This window comes from Neolamprologus brichardi, chromosome 18, assembly GCF_056152115.1.
Source record: "Neolamprologus brichardi isolate AB-2024 chromosome 18, ASM5615211v1, whole genome shotgun sequence".
NCBI classification, from domain to species: Eukaryota; Metazoa; Chordata; class Actinopteri; order Cichliformes; family Cichlidae; genus Neolamprologus; species Neolamprologus brichardi.
The window spans coordinates 2007501-2026300 of NC_142121.1; the positions used below are offsets into that span (position 1 = coordinate 2007501).

The window sequence follows — 18800 nt, forward strand, 5'->3', positions numbered from 1 at the left end:
CTCAGAGAAGAGCTCGAGAGGATGTGGAGGGTGAAGGTAACGGTGGTCCCCGTGGTCATCGGAGCACTAGGTGCGGTGACTCCCATGCTAGGCGAGTGGCTCCAGCAGATCCCGGGAATAACATCGGAGATCTCTGTCCAGAAGAGCGCAGTCCTGGGAACAGCTAAGATACTGCGCAGGACCCTCAAGCTCCCAGGCCTCTGGTAGAGGACCCGAGCTTGAAGGATAAACCGCCCGCAGGGGCGTGCTGGGTGTTTATATATATATATATATGTCATATGTCCAACTTTACTGCATTAAAATCATGTTTACAGTCTGTTATAAAAAAAAGTTTGGTCCCTGTGGATAGAGTCTCCCTTCAAAACAAATGCAGGGTAATTATTCTGCATCATGTATCTGATACTGGAGTTAGGGGCGTGGCTACTTTTACTGGCAGAAAGGCTGGAGTGATGGGAACCTGTTTGGGCTCATGTCTGCTGCTTCAGCTTATGGTCTTTATGGTCTACAGTGACCCCTTGTGGACATTGTTAAATACTGCTGTGTTGAGTAAATGATGTGTTGTGATTGTTTCTTAGTTATCTTTGACTCTACTAATTAAAGAATTGCCTGTTTCTGTTTCCAGAAAACCATACCGTATCTTCTACAACTGTAAGTTCACGTATGGCTGCACTGCATTTGGATTAAGCCTGGCAAGCTCTGATGTAACCAATTCTTCTGTGGAACTTAAATAAAGACAATTAACTGAACTCCTGGACTGCTGCCGTCATCAGCAGACGACTTAGGCCAGACCTGTATACCCAGCACTCCCATATATATATATATATATATATATATATATATATATATATATATATATATATATATATATTCTACAGTCGACTGGCTTTAAAAAATGAAAGTTTGTGATGCATCAAGAATTTTTACATGTAAATTCTTACCAGGGACGAGCGCGTCACTGCGACAGTCGTACAGCATCCCGACGCTGAAAGGCCGACCGAGCGCTGCCACCTCCATCGCACCGCCTGATGTACCATCCATCCTTCAGTCTAACCTGGAAATCATAGAAAAAGTTTGAGGATGTTTTTCTGGTTCTTCTGCTGTCCAGCTGTTTGTTTTTATACCATTACTATGACTGACAACATCTGGAATAGTTCACCTGGCACTTCCTGGGTGAGACAGCGACAGTGTAGTAGGTTGTAAAATGCTGCACATTCAGTTTTACGGAAACAAAATGTTTCTGTTTATAACTGTCAATAACACCTCTTATACACTCCTTTGGTGGCGCTGTCACTTGGTGTTCGCTCGCTCTGTGGTATAGTATCGCTTCCTGTTCCTGCTCAAACACAGTGGTGTTTCTGAGTAGCTTATTTGCTTAGCAGTTTAATTAACAACTTTTAAATATATTCTTTTTTCACAGTATAATCTTCACGTGCTTCATCCGAAGCACACTTTCTGTGTACTCACTACCTAATTTATAGTATTCACTCACTGTCTCTGTACTGTTTCGCTAGCTTAGCTCGTAGCCGACCCGTTAGCACCATGGCTACTTCACCTGTCCCTCCTGCACTTTCTTGCTCATTGTGTCAGATGTTTAGTTACTCCTCGGCCTCCTTTAGCAGTAGTGATATCTGTAACAAATGTAGCATATTTGCAGCTCTGGAGGCCAGGATTACTGAACTGGAGACTCGGCTTTGCACCCTTCTCTCACCCTCAGCTAGCCAGGCCCCTGTAGCTGGTGCAGCCGAAGATAGCGTAGGCCCCGCTAGCTGTTCCCCGGCAGATCCCAAGCAGCTGGGGAAAGACGGCTGGGTAACGGTGAGGAGGAAGCGTAGTCCTAAACAGAAGCCCCAGGTACACCACCAACCCGTTCATTTGTCTAACCGTTTTTCCCCACTCGGTGACACACCCGCTGGGGCTCAAACTCTGGTAATTGGTGATTCTGTTCTCAGACATGTGAAGCTAGAGACACCGGCAACCATAGTCAATTGTCTTCCAGGGGCCAGAGCAGGCGACATTGAAGGAAATTTAAAACTGCTGGCTAAGGGTAAACGTAAATTTAGTAAAATCATAATTCACGTCGGCAGTAATGACACCCGGTTACGCCAATCGGAGGTCACTAAAATCAATATTGAATCGGTGTGCAACTTTGCCAAAACAATGTCGGACTCTGTAGTTTTCTCTGGTCCCCTCCCCAATCAGACCAGGAGTGACATGTTTAGCCGCATGTTCTCCTTAAATTGCTGGCTGTCTGAGTGGTGTCCCAGAAATGATGTGGGCTTCATAGATAATTGGCAAACCTTCTGGAGGAAACCTGGTCTTGTTAGGAGAGATGGCATCCATCCCACTTTGGATGGAGCAGCTCTCATTTCTAGAAATATCGACAAATTTATTAAACCCCTCAAAATATGACTATCCAGAGTTGGGACCAGGAAGCAGAGTTGCAGTCTTACACGCCTCTCTGCAGCTTCTCTCCTCCTGCTACCCCCCCAAAAACCCATCTCCATAGAGACTGTGTCTGCTTCCAAAAAGACAAAAAACAAACTAAAAACCAGCAACAAACAACTTAAACATTTACAAAGAAAGAATAATACAGTATCCACATCTGAACCAAAGAGTAAAACAGTGAAATGTGGATTATTAAATATTAGGTCTCTCTCCTCCAAGTCTCTGTTAGTACATGACTTAATAATTGATCAACAAATTGATTTACTCTGCCTTACAGAAACCTGGTTGCAGCAGGATGATTATGTTAGTTTAAATGAATCAACACCCCCGAGTCATTCTAACTACCAGAAATCTCGAAGCACAGGTCGAGGGGCGGTGTGGCAGCAATTTTTCACACCAGTCTATTAATTAATGAAAGACCCAGACAGACTTTTAATTCATTTGAAAGCCTGATGCTTAGCCTCGTCCACCCCAGCTGTGAAACTCAGAAACCAGTCTTACTTGTTATCATCTATCGTCCACCTGGGCCTTACACAGAGTTTCTGTCTGATTTCTCAGACTTTATATCTGATTTAGTTCTGAGCTCAGATAAAATAATTATTGTGGGTGATTTTAACATCCATGTTGATGCTAAAAATGACAGCCTCAAAATGGCATTTAATCTGTTGTTAGACTCAATTGGTTTCTCTCAAAATGTAAAAGAACCCACCCACCACTTTAATCACACTCTAGATCTTGTTTTAACATATGGCATAGAAACTGAACATTTAACAGTGTTTCCTGAAATCATTTCTTGATAACATTTACATTTACAATAATTGATTACGCAGCAGTGGAGAGTGGACTTTATCAAAGTAGATGTCTTTCTGAAAGCGCTGTAACTAAGTTTAAGAATATAATCCAGCCACTGTTATCATCGTCAATGCCCTGTACCAACACAGAGCAGAGCAGCTATCTGAACGCTACCCCAGCAGAGGTCGATTATCTTGTTAATAATTTCACCTCCTCACTACGTACGACTCTGGATACTGTAGCTCCAGTGAAAACTAAGGTCTCTAATCAGAAGTACCTGACCCCGTGGTATAATTCTCAAACACGTACCCTAAAGCAGATGACTCGTAATCTGGAGAGGAAATGGCGTGTCACAAATTTAGAGGATCATCATTTAGCCTGGAGAAATAGTTTGTTGCTTTATAAGAAAGCCCTCCGCAAAGCCAGAACAGCTTACTACTCATCACTGATTGAAGAAAATAAGAACAACCCCAGGTTTCTCTTCAGCACTGTAGCCAGGCTGACAAAAAGTCAGAGCTCTTTTGAGCCAACCATCCCTTTAACGTTAACTAGTGATGACTTCATGAACTTCTTCACAAATAAAATTTTTATCATTAGAGAAAAAATTACCAATAATCATCCCACAGATGTAACATTATCTACAGCTACTCTTAGTACCATTGATGTTAAGTTAGACTCCTTTTCTCCAATCGATCTTTCTGAGTTAACTTCAATAATTACTTCCTCCAAACCATCAACGTGTCTTTTAGACCCCATTCCTACAAAACTGCTCAAAGAAGTCCTGCCATTGATTAATTCTTCGATCTTATATATGATCAACCTATCTCTAATAATCGGCTATGTACCACAGGCCTTCAAGGTGGCTGCAGTTAAACCTTTACTCAAAAAGCCATCTCTAGACCCAGCAGTCTTAGCTAATTATAGGCCAATCTCCAACCTTCCTTTCATATCAAAAATCCTTGAAAGAGTAGTTGTCAAACAGCTAACAGATCATCTGCAGAGGAATGGTTTATTTGAAGAGTTTCAGTCAGGTTTCAGAGCTCATCACAGCACAGAAACAGCTTTAGTGAAGGTTACAAATGATCTTCTTATGGCCTCTGACAGTGGACTCATCTCTGTGCTTGTCCTTCTTGACCTTAGTGCAGCATTCGATACTGTTGACCATAATATCCTATTAGAGCGATTAGAACATGCTGTAGGTATTACAGGTATTGCACTGCAGTGGTTTGTATCATATCTAATAGACTCCAATTTGTGCATGTAAATGGAGAGTCCTCTTCACACACTGAGGTTAATTATGGAGTTCCACAGGGTTCAGTGCTAGGACCAATTCTGTTTACATTATACATGCTTCCCCTAGGCAGCATCATTAGAAGACATAGCATACATTTTCACTGCTATGCAGATGACACCCAGCTCTATCTGTCCATGAAGCCAGATAACACACACCAATTAGTTAAACTGCAGGAATGTCTTAAAGACATAAAGACTTGGATGGCCACTAACTTTCTGCTTCTTAACTCAGATAAAACTGAGGTCATTGTACTCGGCGCTGAAAAGCTTAGAAATATGGTATCTAACCAGATTCTTACTCTGGATGGCATTACCTTGGCCTCCAGTAACACTGTGAGGAACCTTGGAGTCATTTTTGACCAGGATATGTCCTTCAACGCACATATTAAACAAATATGTAAGACTGCGTTCTTCCATTTGCGCAACATCTCTAAAATTAGAAATATCCTGTCTCAGAGTGACGCTGAAAAACTAGTTCATGCATTTATTACTTCCAGGCTGGACTACTGCAATTCATTATTATCAGGATGTCCAAAAAACTCACTGAAAAGCCTTCAGTTAATCCAAAATGCTGCAGCAAGAGTACTGACAGGGACTAGAAAGAGAGAGCATATTTCTCCTGTTTTGGCTTCCCTTCATTGGCTTCCTGTTAAATCCAGAATTGAATTCAAAATCCTGCTCCTCACATACAAGGTCTTAAATAATCAGGCCCCATCTTATCTTAATGACCTTGTAGTACCATATCACCCTATTAGAGCACTTCGCTCCCGCCCTGCAGGCCTACTTGTTGTTCCTAGAGTATTTAAAAGTAGAATGGGAGGGAGAGCCTTCAGTTTTCAGGCCCCTCTTCTGTGGAACCAGCTTCCAGTTTGGATTCGGGAGACAGACACTATCTCTACTTTTAAGATTAGGCTTCAAACTTTCCTTTTTGCTAAAGCATATAGTTAGGGCTGGACCAGGTGACCCTGAATCCTCCCTTAGTTATGCTGCAATAGATGTAGGCTGCCGGGGGATTCCCATGATGCATTGAGTTTTTCCTTTCCAGTCACCTTTCTCACTCACTATGTGTTAATAGACCTCTCTGTATTGAATCATATCTGTTATTAATCTCTGTCTCTCTTCCACAGCATGTCTTTTATCCTGTCTTCCTTCTCTCACCCCAACCGGTCGCAGCAGATGGCCGCCCCTCCCTGAGCCTGGTTCTGCCGGAGGTTTCTTCCTGTTAAAAGGGAGTTTTTCCTTCCCACTGTCGCCAAAGTGCTTGCTCATAGGGGGTCATATGATTGTTGGGCTTTTCTCTGTATCTATGAAGCGCCTTGAGGCGACATTTGTTGTGATTTGGCGCTATATAAATAAAATTGAATTGAATTGAATTACATTTACATACTAAGGTAAAACCTTATTACATCAGTAGATGGTGATCCTGCACAGCTGTGGATCCACTGGAAAGCAAACAGCTGCAGGTTCAGGCATTAAAACTCTTTATTGATTAATTAAACTAAATTAATTGTATAATTAATTATAAGTAAATAAATTTATATACAAAACCAAAAACAGTAGGACCTTCCACATGTTAGAGAACAACACTAACCACTATGGACACACAGGAATCTGTGAGAAAAAAAACATCAAAGTTATTCATGTTGCTGTTGTAACACTGATGAAGCGCCAATGACTCAATACAGGCTAGGTATTGAGTGAAGTATTATGGTTATTATTATTATTAATCAGTGAAGTATTATGGTTATTATTATTAATCAGAAGATCTAGGAATGCTACAGGAGCTGATGGGCAGTAATTAATAAACACACACAACACAAAATGCTTTTGCAGGTACCATGTATTTAACTGAACCCCAAAGAAAATTAACAAGAAAAGAAAAGGAAAACTTAAATAATCACTCCTGCTGCAGCTATTCAATTAACCAAAAACCCAGTGAGGGTGCACAAAACAACTAAGCCAATTCTTCTGGCTTGTACCAAGCAACATAGAAAACAGTTCCCCATAAACAACACATGTTGACATCAAAAACACTGATCCACACTGAAGTCCATGAGTTTTATCTGAGTGTCCATGAGAGATGTCCAAGCGCTATTGTCCATAAACGGGGGAATGGTGTGTATGAGTGTGAAAATCAGTATATTTGGAAAATGGGGACAGAGCGTCGTCTTTGATAGCTTCCTACCCAACCAGTGGAAACTTCGATTACGGAATGAGTCCTGCTCCTAGCCGCTCATTGGCTCGCCATCCTTTTTCATACCCGAAAAGGGTTCACCTGGCCTGCATTAAATAAACAAGGCCAATAAGAAATCACAAGAATAATACAAAAAATGTCAGCCAATTAAGCTAAAAACATTAAGTTATTCTTGTTCCTGTGTACACAAATAAACAAACAGTATATTTAACCAATAAGGATTTAACTGAAACATTTCAACTGCTATATACATACTATATAGCTTCACAGCACTATTTATTCAACAAATACCAGTCAAATCTAAATCAAATTGTTTGGACCGGCAGCAACCAATTAGCGCCAGTGGTAGCAATACAAACAATCAATTAAAAGTTCAAACTCACCAATTCCGTTCTGTTCAGTGCACAACAACACTATGGCTCTGGCTCACAGTAACCAGCATCTAAGTTGCATAAGTTAGTGGGTGTTAAAAGAAGCATTAAAACGGGAAAAGCAAGTGTTTGCCAATACAAACCTGCAACAGCTCTGTCACCTGGCTTGCCTCCACGCATCTGACAGGAGGAAGCCGGGACAGGCTTACTATGACCCACATGCCGTCCGATTGGCTGAGCAAAGTCATGTGGTTGGAGTCATGTACCTGCGATGCATTCAATGGCAGGAATAAGTGCAGGAAACAGATTTTACTCTGGGTTACACCGTGTTTGTATTTAAGGACTGTTGATTAAACGTTATGTGTGTTATAAAATATTGTTGAATTAATTCTTAAACATATTTTAGTTCTTACTGAGTTTTAGCTGCTTTAGAAAATTAATTCTTATAAGATTTCCACCTTTTAGCTTTCGGATTCTCTCAGCCTTTGACGTAATTATTAAAAATTATTTCAAAGTAACACTGTCAGGTTACAGGTGGTGCCCATGTGTACTGTTGTTTGTAACCTAAGGAGCTTGGAAAGAAAAGCGTCTGGACTTCTTTAAGTTGCTTGAAGACGTTTCATCTCTAACCTGAGAAGCTTCTTCAGTTCTAGGGTCAAATGGTGGGGAGTCCCAGATTTAAACCCAGTGGGAGTTTCCCCCCAAAGAGGGACAAAAGGACCCCCTGATGGTCCTCTACCTAATCACATGAGCCAAGGTGTGAAACTGGGTGTGGGTCCCAATCAGACAGGGTTTCGGGTGAGTTCATTGTGAAACCTGGCTCCACCTTATCATGTGATTTCCTGAGGTCAGATGGCCCAGGATGTGAGTGGGCGTTAAGGCGTCTGGGAAGGATCTCAAAACTGGATTATAGATGGCAGAGAGTTGGTGTCGTAAACCACCTCCTCTGTTCAAAGATGGTCGCTCACAGTGGACATAGACGCTTCTTTCACTCCTCTTTCAAACCATCTGTCCTCTCTGTCCAAAATGTGAACATTGGCATCCTCGAAAGAGTGACCTTTGACCTTTAGATGCAGATGGACTGCTGAGTCTTGTCCTGTGGAGGTGGCTCTTCTGTGTTGTGCCATGCGCTTGTGAAGTGGCTGTTTGGTCTCTCCAATGTAGAGGTCTGGGCATTCCTCGCTGCACTGTACAGCATCGGTCCCCAACCTTTTTTGCGTCACGGACCGGTTTAACGTCAGACAATATTTTCACGGACCGGCAGGTGTCACGGATAAATACAACAAAATAAAATGATATGACCAAGACAAAAACTGTGGTATTTTGTAAATATAATATTACACGCGAATTCACTGTGTAATTGTGTAACTTTATTAGCAGCATCCTCCTGATCAAGGTATCGCACATAAACAAGTAGTATTGCCTTATTGTCCACATCTGTAGACTCATCAACCTGCAAAGCGTACCATGGTGATGTATTAATTTTCTCCAACAACTCTGTCTCAATGTGCTATTTCATCAATGCGACGAGTAACAGTGCTAGCCGACAGAGGCACCTGTGTTATCCTTTCAGCCGCCACCTCCCCAAAAAGTTCACAGCAAATGTCTTTAGTGGCAGGAAGGATCAATTCTTCACCAATAGTGAATGACTTTTTAGCCTTAGCAATACGGTTAGCCACCAAGTATGATGCTCTCAGTGCACCTGTATTTGTTGTTGTGGAGGCCCTCAGTAATTGCTTCTGTCCCTGTTGTTCCCGCTTTTTTCTTTCAAAATACTCCAAAGGCTTGTTTTTTTAATGTTGGGTGCTTGGTCTCCAAGTGACGAAGCAGTTTTGAAGGCTTCATTGCCTTATTGGAGAGCCTGTCGCCGCATATTATGCAGAGCGGGCTTGGTGCGTGGGAATCGCCTGTCGCGATAAATCCATATTTCAAGTAGGTATTTTGGTATTGTCTGTTAAATGCAGCTTTCTTTTTCTTAGTGGTTGTCATACACTCTTCTTCTGTCTCCTCACTGGGCCTTTTTCCCTTTGCAAAGAAACCCTCCAAAGACATCTGTTTTTTACTCATTTTGCTAGCTTGTAGGTTTAATATTAGCTACTAATGTATCTTGACATGCGTCAAGAGTCAGTCATAGACGGACGTAAATGAGAGAATTCAGTCTTTTTCAGAATAAAACACTGTTCAGAATCAGATAATAAATAAAATGAAATTAATGTAAGTTATTTATTTTTTCTGTGCGGTATGAGCCTCAACTCTCGCGGCCCAGTACCGGTCCGGGGCCCGGGGGTTGGGGACCGCTGCTGTACAGCATACACCACATTGTTAAGTTTGTGTTTAGGAGTTTTGTCTTTGGGATGAACAGTTTCTGTCTGAGTGTGTTGCTGGGTACACTGGTATATCACGTTTGGAGAAGACGCTCCTAAGTTTTTCTGATAAACCTTGTTTCTGCCTTGTTGCCGAACTATTACCACCTTACTACCGGGCTGCATTTCCATATTATTACCTGCAGTTTTTGGGCCCTTATTATACAATTACATAAATCTCAGTGTTATATTACTCAACTATAACTATGTTTGCTACCATGATTTTTTTTTAATATAGTTGTGAGTGGTAATAACATAAAAATTGAAGAACACAGAGTGAGATGCAAATTTTGTAGTCCATCTTCTGTCACTGTACACTCTTAGAATTGATTCGTTATAATTGACACATCATGTGTTAAATTTTAACACATGTGCTGCATCAGATTAGGGACAACACATGATGTGTCAGTTTTAACACAATTAACGTGTCTGCTCCTTTAACACATCTTCTGTGTTAAAAAATGTAAACACAAGGATGTGTTATTTTGACACAAAGATGTGTTAAAATGTGTACATTTCAATTTTTTTTAAAAAAAGGAGAAAAAAGATGGGTATATATTATACATTTATTGAATTCCATTTTTTATCTGGCATATTATAAATCATTACAAACTGAATGAACAACAGCTGTCAGAATCTTTTCAATTAAAATGTTTTAAATTCAATTTTAGCCAAAGCTATATCACAATTTTTACTTGACAAAATCAAACAAAATTCATATCTGACTAGCTTTCTATCTTTCTAGATCATTAAAATGTCAAAAAATTGAAAAAAGGGCAATCATATATATATATATATATGATTGCCCTTTTTTCAATTTTTCCAATATATATATATATATATATATATATATATATATATATATATATATATATATATATATATATATATATATATATATATATATATATATATATATATATATATATATATATATATATATATATAATGTTCTGATATAATCCAGACAATACATGAATTAAATTTTTTAAAGGTAACAATTGTCATCTTCAACAAATTGTCAACATTTAACAAATGCGAACAGAAAAACATACATTTTGGCGAATATAGCATCCAGGTTATACAATTCTGTACCTTGGGTTTAAATACGAAAATCAAAAATTTCAGCCAATCAGTTCATATTGTCTGACCTTTCCACTGCACAGGCATAAAAATGGTCAGTCCTGATAAGCAGTGTATTTGACAAAGATGCCAAATGAGGTTTCTCACCTCTGTGAACAGAGACTCTCTATATTTTGGACAGGTGAACATTTTACTTGCATCCTTTAATCTGTGCAATCAGCTCCAGCACTTTGGTTGTCCTTTGGGTGGACAGCGGCAGTTCATAGACAAACTCAAAGAAGGTGAAGACGGAGCCAAGTGGTGCTGGATAGGACAAGTTACATACCCAGTACAGTTTGAAAAGCTTATCCACAGCACACATCAGGCCATCATTCAGAGAAATGGTTACTCTGTCATTCTTAGCAACAATGATGTACTGCCTGGTTGCCCTCTTTAGATCACCGATACATATCAGCTGGGGTTGGTGTGTTGTGGATGATGCTTCAGGATCACTGCAAAGCGATGCAATACTTGTTCCAGGCTTGGAGATGGGGAAGATAAAGATAGATTTTTAGAGGAGTATCCAGTGAGGTGTTGACAAATGCTTTCCTCAGGTAAATACCATGAGAACTGTACTGAATACATACCAGTGCAAAATCAACCAAGTGCGCTGATTTAAGGCTGCAACGACTGGCACCAACTGGTGGGAATAGGTGTGTTAACACACGGCGGGGGGGGGGGGGGGGGGGGTTCTTGTTTCCAGGGCAGCTACTGATTTGAGCTTTGGAATGATACTGGCTTCCCATTTTCGCAAAAAGAGGTCCACCTTTCCTCCTTTAAGATTGCCAAACTCCAAGTCCAGCTTATGGAAAGAAAAAAGGTGTTTAAGTTTAAAATGAAGCATTAAATACATTAAATCAAAAGTACATTCTGTCCATTTGGTAGCTGTATGGCTAAAATCAAACTTTACAGTATCACATTTCTGTTACCCATTCCACATCAAGCTTACCTACACAGTGAAACATAACAATTTACTTGGAGTGGTATTTGAATACAAGACCATTATTCCTTAATTTTAGCTATGATTTGGTCCCATCAGACCCTGAGAAAAAATTAGGACTTTTTAGCTGATGTTCAACTTTCTAGCAGACAATTTCTTATTTTGTCTGTCTGCGGTTTGTCCTGTAGAGCTTTTTTGCTGAAAATTGTGCTGCTGAAAGCAGAGTTTCATACAGATTTAGGTGATTTTTTGTAGGGTTTTCACTTCCACGAGCAGCACTTTCTGCATTGTCATTTGATGTCCCTACTATTAGATAGTCATTTGGTGGTACGACTAAGATTTTGGACCATGTGAAAAGTGATGCTCATTGTAATCAGTGCCCAGTGAGTAATGATCCAACTCTGAAGTCATAAAACTTTCAAAATATTCACTAGGAGCTCATAAACATACCTCCAAATGTATCGACTCCTGTTACATACTTTGTATGCAAAACACAACTGAGTGGAGAAGGAGTACATAAACCATTACCAAGGAACCAAGCAACTTACCAGACTTGGCATGTCCAACAACCGTGGGTACTCTCCGAATATTCCAGGCTCTGAGACTGGTGTATGTTTCCTCCGTGCCTGACATGATAATTGGAAGGTTCTCAGCTGAGGGCCGCAATAACTTGGGTGACCCACTCATCTGTGCTGCTGGTATTCCCATCCTCTCGCCTGAGCTCCTTGTCTTCACCACAGTCATCTGTTACTTTTCGCTTCTTATAACGTCTCTGCCCCTGGTCGAGATTCCGTCTAAGGTTGCGCAGTTTAGTCTCTAAGAATCCACAATGAGAGACTGGATCCTAATAATGCTCCTGAGGAAGAAAGGACAGAGGTATATGGGTAACAGCTGAGCAATTTTAACTGAGAAAAAAAGCTCTAATAAATAATTAGATAAAGGTTAAACGATACACAGTAAGTGGGAACAAGTGCAATTTACAGTATGTAGTGGAATTTACATTATTAAAATGCTAAATTTACTTACAAATCCTTCCCCCTGTCCTGCCACTCAGGGATGGAAAAGTGGTGATGATGCTTTTTGCTACAGTTAGCTTCTCTGCACTAGGAGGGTAACTGGAAAACAAAGGTAAACTTTTTTACTTCTGTGCACTTCAACATTTTTAAAGGAAAACATTCATTGCAAAATTTTAACAAAGTACAGTAAAGTGCTATACTTACTAACCACACCTCTCCACCAAATCCCCAATGTAAGTCTTCACAAGGAGCTTCCTCGATGGCACCAACAGGTTTCATACTCCTTATGAATCTGTGGGGCTTTCCTGAGTGACTTCAGGGGTTGACTTTGTTCTTCTGTGGTAATGGTAGACTGTGTAAAGGCAACACCACCTTAGGAAACTGGAGAAATGCAAAGTGTACCTGACTTTGTCTAATCTCCCCAAGAGAGGTTTCCATCGGTGGCCCTCCAGCTGACAGAACGATATGGAATCTATCAAAGTCCTTAACGTCTACCTCACTGTCAACATCAATATATTCCATGAAATCAGTGTTATACTTTAGCAACCTATCAAGCACACAGCCCATGTGCTGAGCTTGGCTTTGACCTATGATGTCTGTGGCACTGCTGACAATAAGAATTTTTTTTTTTACAAATTTCTTTCTCATCTATAAAAGTGGTTACAAGGACTTTGACAGATTCTAAGTTGTCATATGTGTGCTGAAAAAATGAAACACATGGCTAAATAAGTAAGATAGTTTGCATGGTCAAGTTGCTGTTGTTTGTTTGTTTGTTTTTTTAATAACACTGACTATTACTTCCTCAGAAGTTCTGCATAAAAAAGAAACTATATCAGAGCATGTTTCCAGCAAGAAGCCTTAAAAAAGAATGTGCACATACTTTAGTTAATCATACTAAATGCAAAAACTGCTTTAACTGCTTGAAAAAATAATTATCTCTGTCAATATGAGGTATATTTCATGTTAAAGTTACTCAGTCTTTATTCCTATTCTGTGCTAGTAAACGAATGGTCGCGGTGATAACTACATTTGCTCTATTCAGAGCTAACGACAATATTGTCATTTTACACAACACTGCTGGCGTTGCTCATAGACAACATAATGTCTGTCGGAGCCGCTAGCCAACTACCACACTGGTTCTAAGAGCAATTTCTGAATACTCTAATACATAAATAAAGTAAATAGATAAATACATGAATAAAGTAATACATAAAAATACTACCAAAACACATTAACTCTAATGAAGTATGGCACGAAAGCCAAGAACTAATAATAAAATTAAGAGTAGGATATGTTAGCAAGACTGTTACATTAAGGTTAGCTAGGTATAGTTAAGCAGTAATTAACTTAAACTCAAAACTCCTACATAACTCCTATATTTTATATAAATTCACATTCTTCCAGAAACCCGGCATATTTTCAGTACATTAAGATAAACTGGTAAATGATACTTACTGTAAGGTCTGACAACATACTAGGCGACGTAACGTCCATCTTTGCCTCCTTTGTCTCAGTGGCGCGAAAGATAGCGCCCCCTTCCCGCCGCTGGTATGTCATGTTGCTGGGCAGATTTTGTTTCAATTTTCAGCATGTGTATTCTTACTCATTTAATTTCCTACTTTTGCTTCAATTGTATTCACATGTTACGGTCAAAATTAAGCCTGTTCTTTGTGGATACTTATGCTTATAGTATAGCCATGGCCATTAATTGGTATGCCACACATATTGAGAAATAAAAAATTAATCCTCTTTCAGAATTTTAGTACACCATACACAACTTGGTCCACATTACATTATAAAATGTTTTATTTGTTGAAAGTAATGAGGAAAGGATTATGGAAAACAAACAATAACTAAACATTTTATTTATTCAGTTAATATAGTTATAATACATTGTTAATCTACAATTTATTTCACTAAACACAGGGCTAGCATCAAATTACTGAGCTGCTAATTTTAGGTCCTGTTGTAAGATTCTGAAAATAACACACAAAATGTGTTAAACTGTGCAACACATCAAGTGTGTTAAGCGTTTTACACATTTTTTCAATGTTTACACATTTTCTTACACATGTTATGTTAAAATTCACACAAAATGTGTTAATAGTGTAACAACACATTTTTTGTGTCATTTTTTAACACATCGTTTCTAAGAGTGTAGTTTCTTCTTGTTTTTAAGTCCTTAAAAATCCTCCTTAATACCTTTCCTTGACCTTGCAATGTTTCCCACTGTGATGAAGAAAAAATGTTAAGGAGAAGGAGGTAAGAGGTCATTTTTGGACTATTCAAAGCGCGCTCTGACCACTCAGCTATCGTCTTTCCTGAGGAAATCTGACTGTTGGACCACACCCTGTAACCTTCTCTCTCTCTCCTCCCCAGTAGGTGGGAGTTTGTTTGTTTTGGTTTCTTTTTGCTTTTTGTTTTCCACAGACTATCATCGACACTCACACATTAGTGACACAGTCATCCCACATTTGGGATTAAATAGACTGTCTGTCTTCATTCAGGGAGGGAAAGTGTTTCCCTCCCTGAATGAAGACAGACAGTCTGTCTGACTGAAATGCCTCTTTAACTGATCAACCTGGATCATTTAGCATTCATTATGATGACACACAGTGTACTCACAGCAGAGGTCGTCGATCCTCTGAAGTTGTTCTGTCGTCTGCCTCTTGGTCTCTGAGAGGAAACAACTCCAACCCCAAACGGTCTGATATCTGCGGCTTTAAACTCTGCTGCCCCCTTGTGGCACCAACACACTGCAGCTGCTGCTACTGATCATGACAGACAACATTCAAGTAATATTAACAAGCACATTAATTAAACATTACTGAACAGATTGGTGCACAAAGAGAAAAAAAAACATATTGAAATTCAACTTTCATCTTCAGGAAATGTTTTTTTAACACTCACAGTTTCACATCTATAAATCTGACCATAAATCTGTCAGAGGATGTCAGATAAGACCGTAGACCTGAAGAAGCCAGGAACGTTCTTCTAGACATCAGCAGGAACCTCGGTGAGAAGGTGACAACTGTTGTGTGTGTTGTGTGATTCTTTAGAAATGGAAGAAATATCAAACGACCATCAGTCGCTCTCGGTCTGGAGCTCCATGCTTGCCTCATGGGATGATGGTGATCATCAGAAACGTGGTTGTGATGGACAAACCCATGGCCACACTCTGAAGTCGTTGCCAAACAAAATGTGGTGGCCAGGGTTTGAAAGCATTAAATGCAACAGGGATAATTGGACTGCACCACCACTTTCTGCTGAAGGGGGGAATGTGTGTTTTCTTTAATGTAAAAACAAAGTAGTTGCCCTTAATTAAATATTTGAGTTTAGGGTTTAATGTTTTTGATTTTCTTCTTTGGTGTTTAGTTTATTATCAAACCAGACTGTACTGCATTGTTTTTTGTTTACAGTTGTGTTTTGTTTAGTTACCCCTCATGTGTCATAGTGGTCTGATCAGCCATTAGATAAATCCTTGTGTGTCATTTCATGTTTAGGTCAGTTATGTTTGTTTGGGCAGTCAGTTGGTTTGTTAAGTTGCGGTTTTACATGAGTTGAGTTTTGTTTCTTTTACCTATTTTATGAGCTCAACATTTATTACTTTTGTAAATATAATTTTTGGTTTAACCCTCTCAGGCTCAAATTAAGATTTTGTTGCTAATGCACAAAAGAATACCTGCAGTGGTACTTCTGAGTAAAAAAACCTCATAAAATATGTATGTGGGGTAATCAGGTTTTTAGTTTTTACTTGTTGCAAATCTGCAACGCCTGCCTTGAGAGGGTTAAATGGCAACCCTATTTTTCAAATAATTTCTGTGACTCCTCCTGTTTTCAACTCGGTCCACCACACAAGTCCAAGCCAGCTAAGATCAGCAAGAACCCTGTTATCATGGTTCCGAAAAGGTAGATACTCCTCCTGTCCTAAATCGACCGTCCCGCCAGGCACATGACCCTCCAGTTCCTCCACCTGTCCATCATGTATGTGGCAGGGAATGTCCCTCCAGGATAGTCGGGCTCCCCCGACCTCAGGCTTCTCGTTGAGAAGAGGGTGTCAATTGGATTCAGGACCAGTTGATCAAATTCTAATTATCAAAGCTGAAAATTTAAATAGTTAAAAGTTGAAATGTGAATAGTTGGTTTTTGTATTATATTATTTATTTATTACATTTTATGTGGAGTGAATAAATAAAAGTATATTTACGGTGGCCCCTAGAGACAAAGCACGTACAAACTCCAAAACACGTACAAATTCAAAACACGTAAAAAACACAACAGAAGTGCTCCAGGATGCTAGGGGGCAGTGTTGAGCTTTTGTTACCTCGTGGCTACAGAAGGCAGCAAGTACCAACAACCGGATTTGGTGTGTGGTAGTAACAGGTAAATGAACTTTTTTAAAAAATTATTATTATTTGAATATATATGAGTGCTTGTGTATACACAAACAATACACACATGCTTTCAATTGTGTAATTTAAGTGATCTAGGTAGCTGTTTTGGAAGTTCAGTTAACGCTAGAAATGTGTTTTGGAGTTTGTACATGCCACCGCATATATTTATATATAAACATATATAAATAAAACCACTTTTTTTTTACATTAGTAATTCCTTTTGTGCATAATTTTATATTATTGTTAATAATAAATTAATTAAAGAAACAAAACAACCTGAAGAGCCGGTTCGGAGCTGAAAGAGCCGGTTCTCTAAAAAGAGCCGGAAATCCCATCACTAGAATACAGAGCTCAGAACTGCCAGATTCAATGATTCTAATAAAATAATGTGTAATGTAGTAAATGCACAGAGACTAAAGGAGCACAGCTTTACTGGAAACATTCGAGCTGGTTTCAGTTGGCTGAAGTTCTTCATGCTGCCTCACTGTCAGACATTACTGAGGACTCTGCTGGAAGGGAGCGCCCTCTGCTGGGCTGCTGGCCGAACTACAAGCACTGTGTTAAGTTACTGAGTGTAAATTTAAAAACGAGTGGACAGGAAGTAAATGAAAATGAAGCTGTGAATGTGTAAATGACACCTGTGAGTTAGTAAAACTACGTTTGATAGCTGATAAACATTTACTGTGTTTTATGAAGCAACAGAAAAATCCAGAAAAATTACAGGAAAGTAAACAAAAAGTAAAATTACACTTTTTAAATAAAAGCATAAAAATCAACACATTAAAAACTCCATAAACATCAACATCAGGAGTCACTGAGAAAATAAACTTAATATTAGATCAAACGTAAAGAATATAAAGAAGCTGAAAGGAAAAAGTAAAAGGTTGAACATTGTAAAGTCCACTCCAATAATCACACTTCTATGTTAAAGATAAATCAATTTTAAAATGAGATCTTATCAGGAAGCAAACAGTAAATAAGAGTTTTTTTACATGTGTCGTTTGTCTTCATCGACTGAGGTCAAACTGATCTTGATCTTTTCCTCGTTCTTCTTTGTGATCACATGAATGTTCAGTGAAGGAGTTTCTCTCCTTTCTCTATTTTAGCCATGAGCTCTGCTTTTTCCTTCATGGACATCAGAGACTCAACTCGTCTCTTTCAGCCTTCTTTGCCTTCAGATTTCTCTCCTTCAATAAGCACGTCGATGTACTCTGGAGTGGACAGAGGGTTTGTCTTCAGTGATGTCTCTTTGAGTCTGTTCAGACACTTAGAAGATTTCTCCATCAGTTTCATCACTTCAACCTGTAACGTTTCATATTCAGCCTCCAGTTTTTCAGCAATCATCTTCTCCATTCCCAGGTATCGCCTCCTCTCTGCTCCATATATGTTAAGTTTATCACTCGTCTCTTTTATCTCCTCAAGCTTGGCTAACCCAAGTTTCACCTGCTCCTGCAGATTCTCAACTGAAATCTCGAGCTGCTTTCTTTCTCTGAGGACTTCCTTTGTCAGTGTCAAGCTTTTGGTTTCTATTTTATTCAGAGCAGCAAAAAACTTCTTCATACTTTTTGTCCCCATTTTCCAAAACATCTGATCAAAGTCTCCTTCATCATCATCATCACTCATACTGTCTCGTTCGGCTGATCTGTTGTTTGCTAAAAGTGCTGAATTATTGAATTTGAAGTGAGCCGGCGGTCTTTTGTTTTAGGACATGGGACTCCTGCAGCATTGATCGCCTCTAGAACTGGAGGTCTCTCTGTCTCTTTCTATGCCTCTTGTATCTCCAAAGCCTGGAGTGTCAATAATGGTCAGAGAGAACGGGATTTTAAATCCATCCTGGTGGTTGATTTTGTAAACATCATTCTTCATTTAT

The 18800-nt window shown here is 39.4% G+C and overlaps 1 protein-coding gene and 1 long non-coding RNA gene across 2 annotated transcripts in view; both read right to left on the minus strand.

Moving 5' to 3' along the window:
* Positions 1–18800, minus strand: part of LOC148097254 (uncharacterized) — a 43794-nt gene that overhangs the window by 6382 nt on the left and 18612 nt on the right. The gene's annotated exons all lie outside the window — the stretch shown is intronic.
* Positions 12075–12877, minus strand: LOC148097255 (uncharacterized). Its single transcript, XR_015716809.1, has 3 exons — positions 12741–12877; positions 12547–12635; positions 12075–12336 (listed from the first exon to the last, which is right to left on the minus strand). It is a non-coding gene; the product is annotated as an uncharacterized LOC148097255 (long non-coding RNA).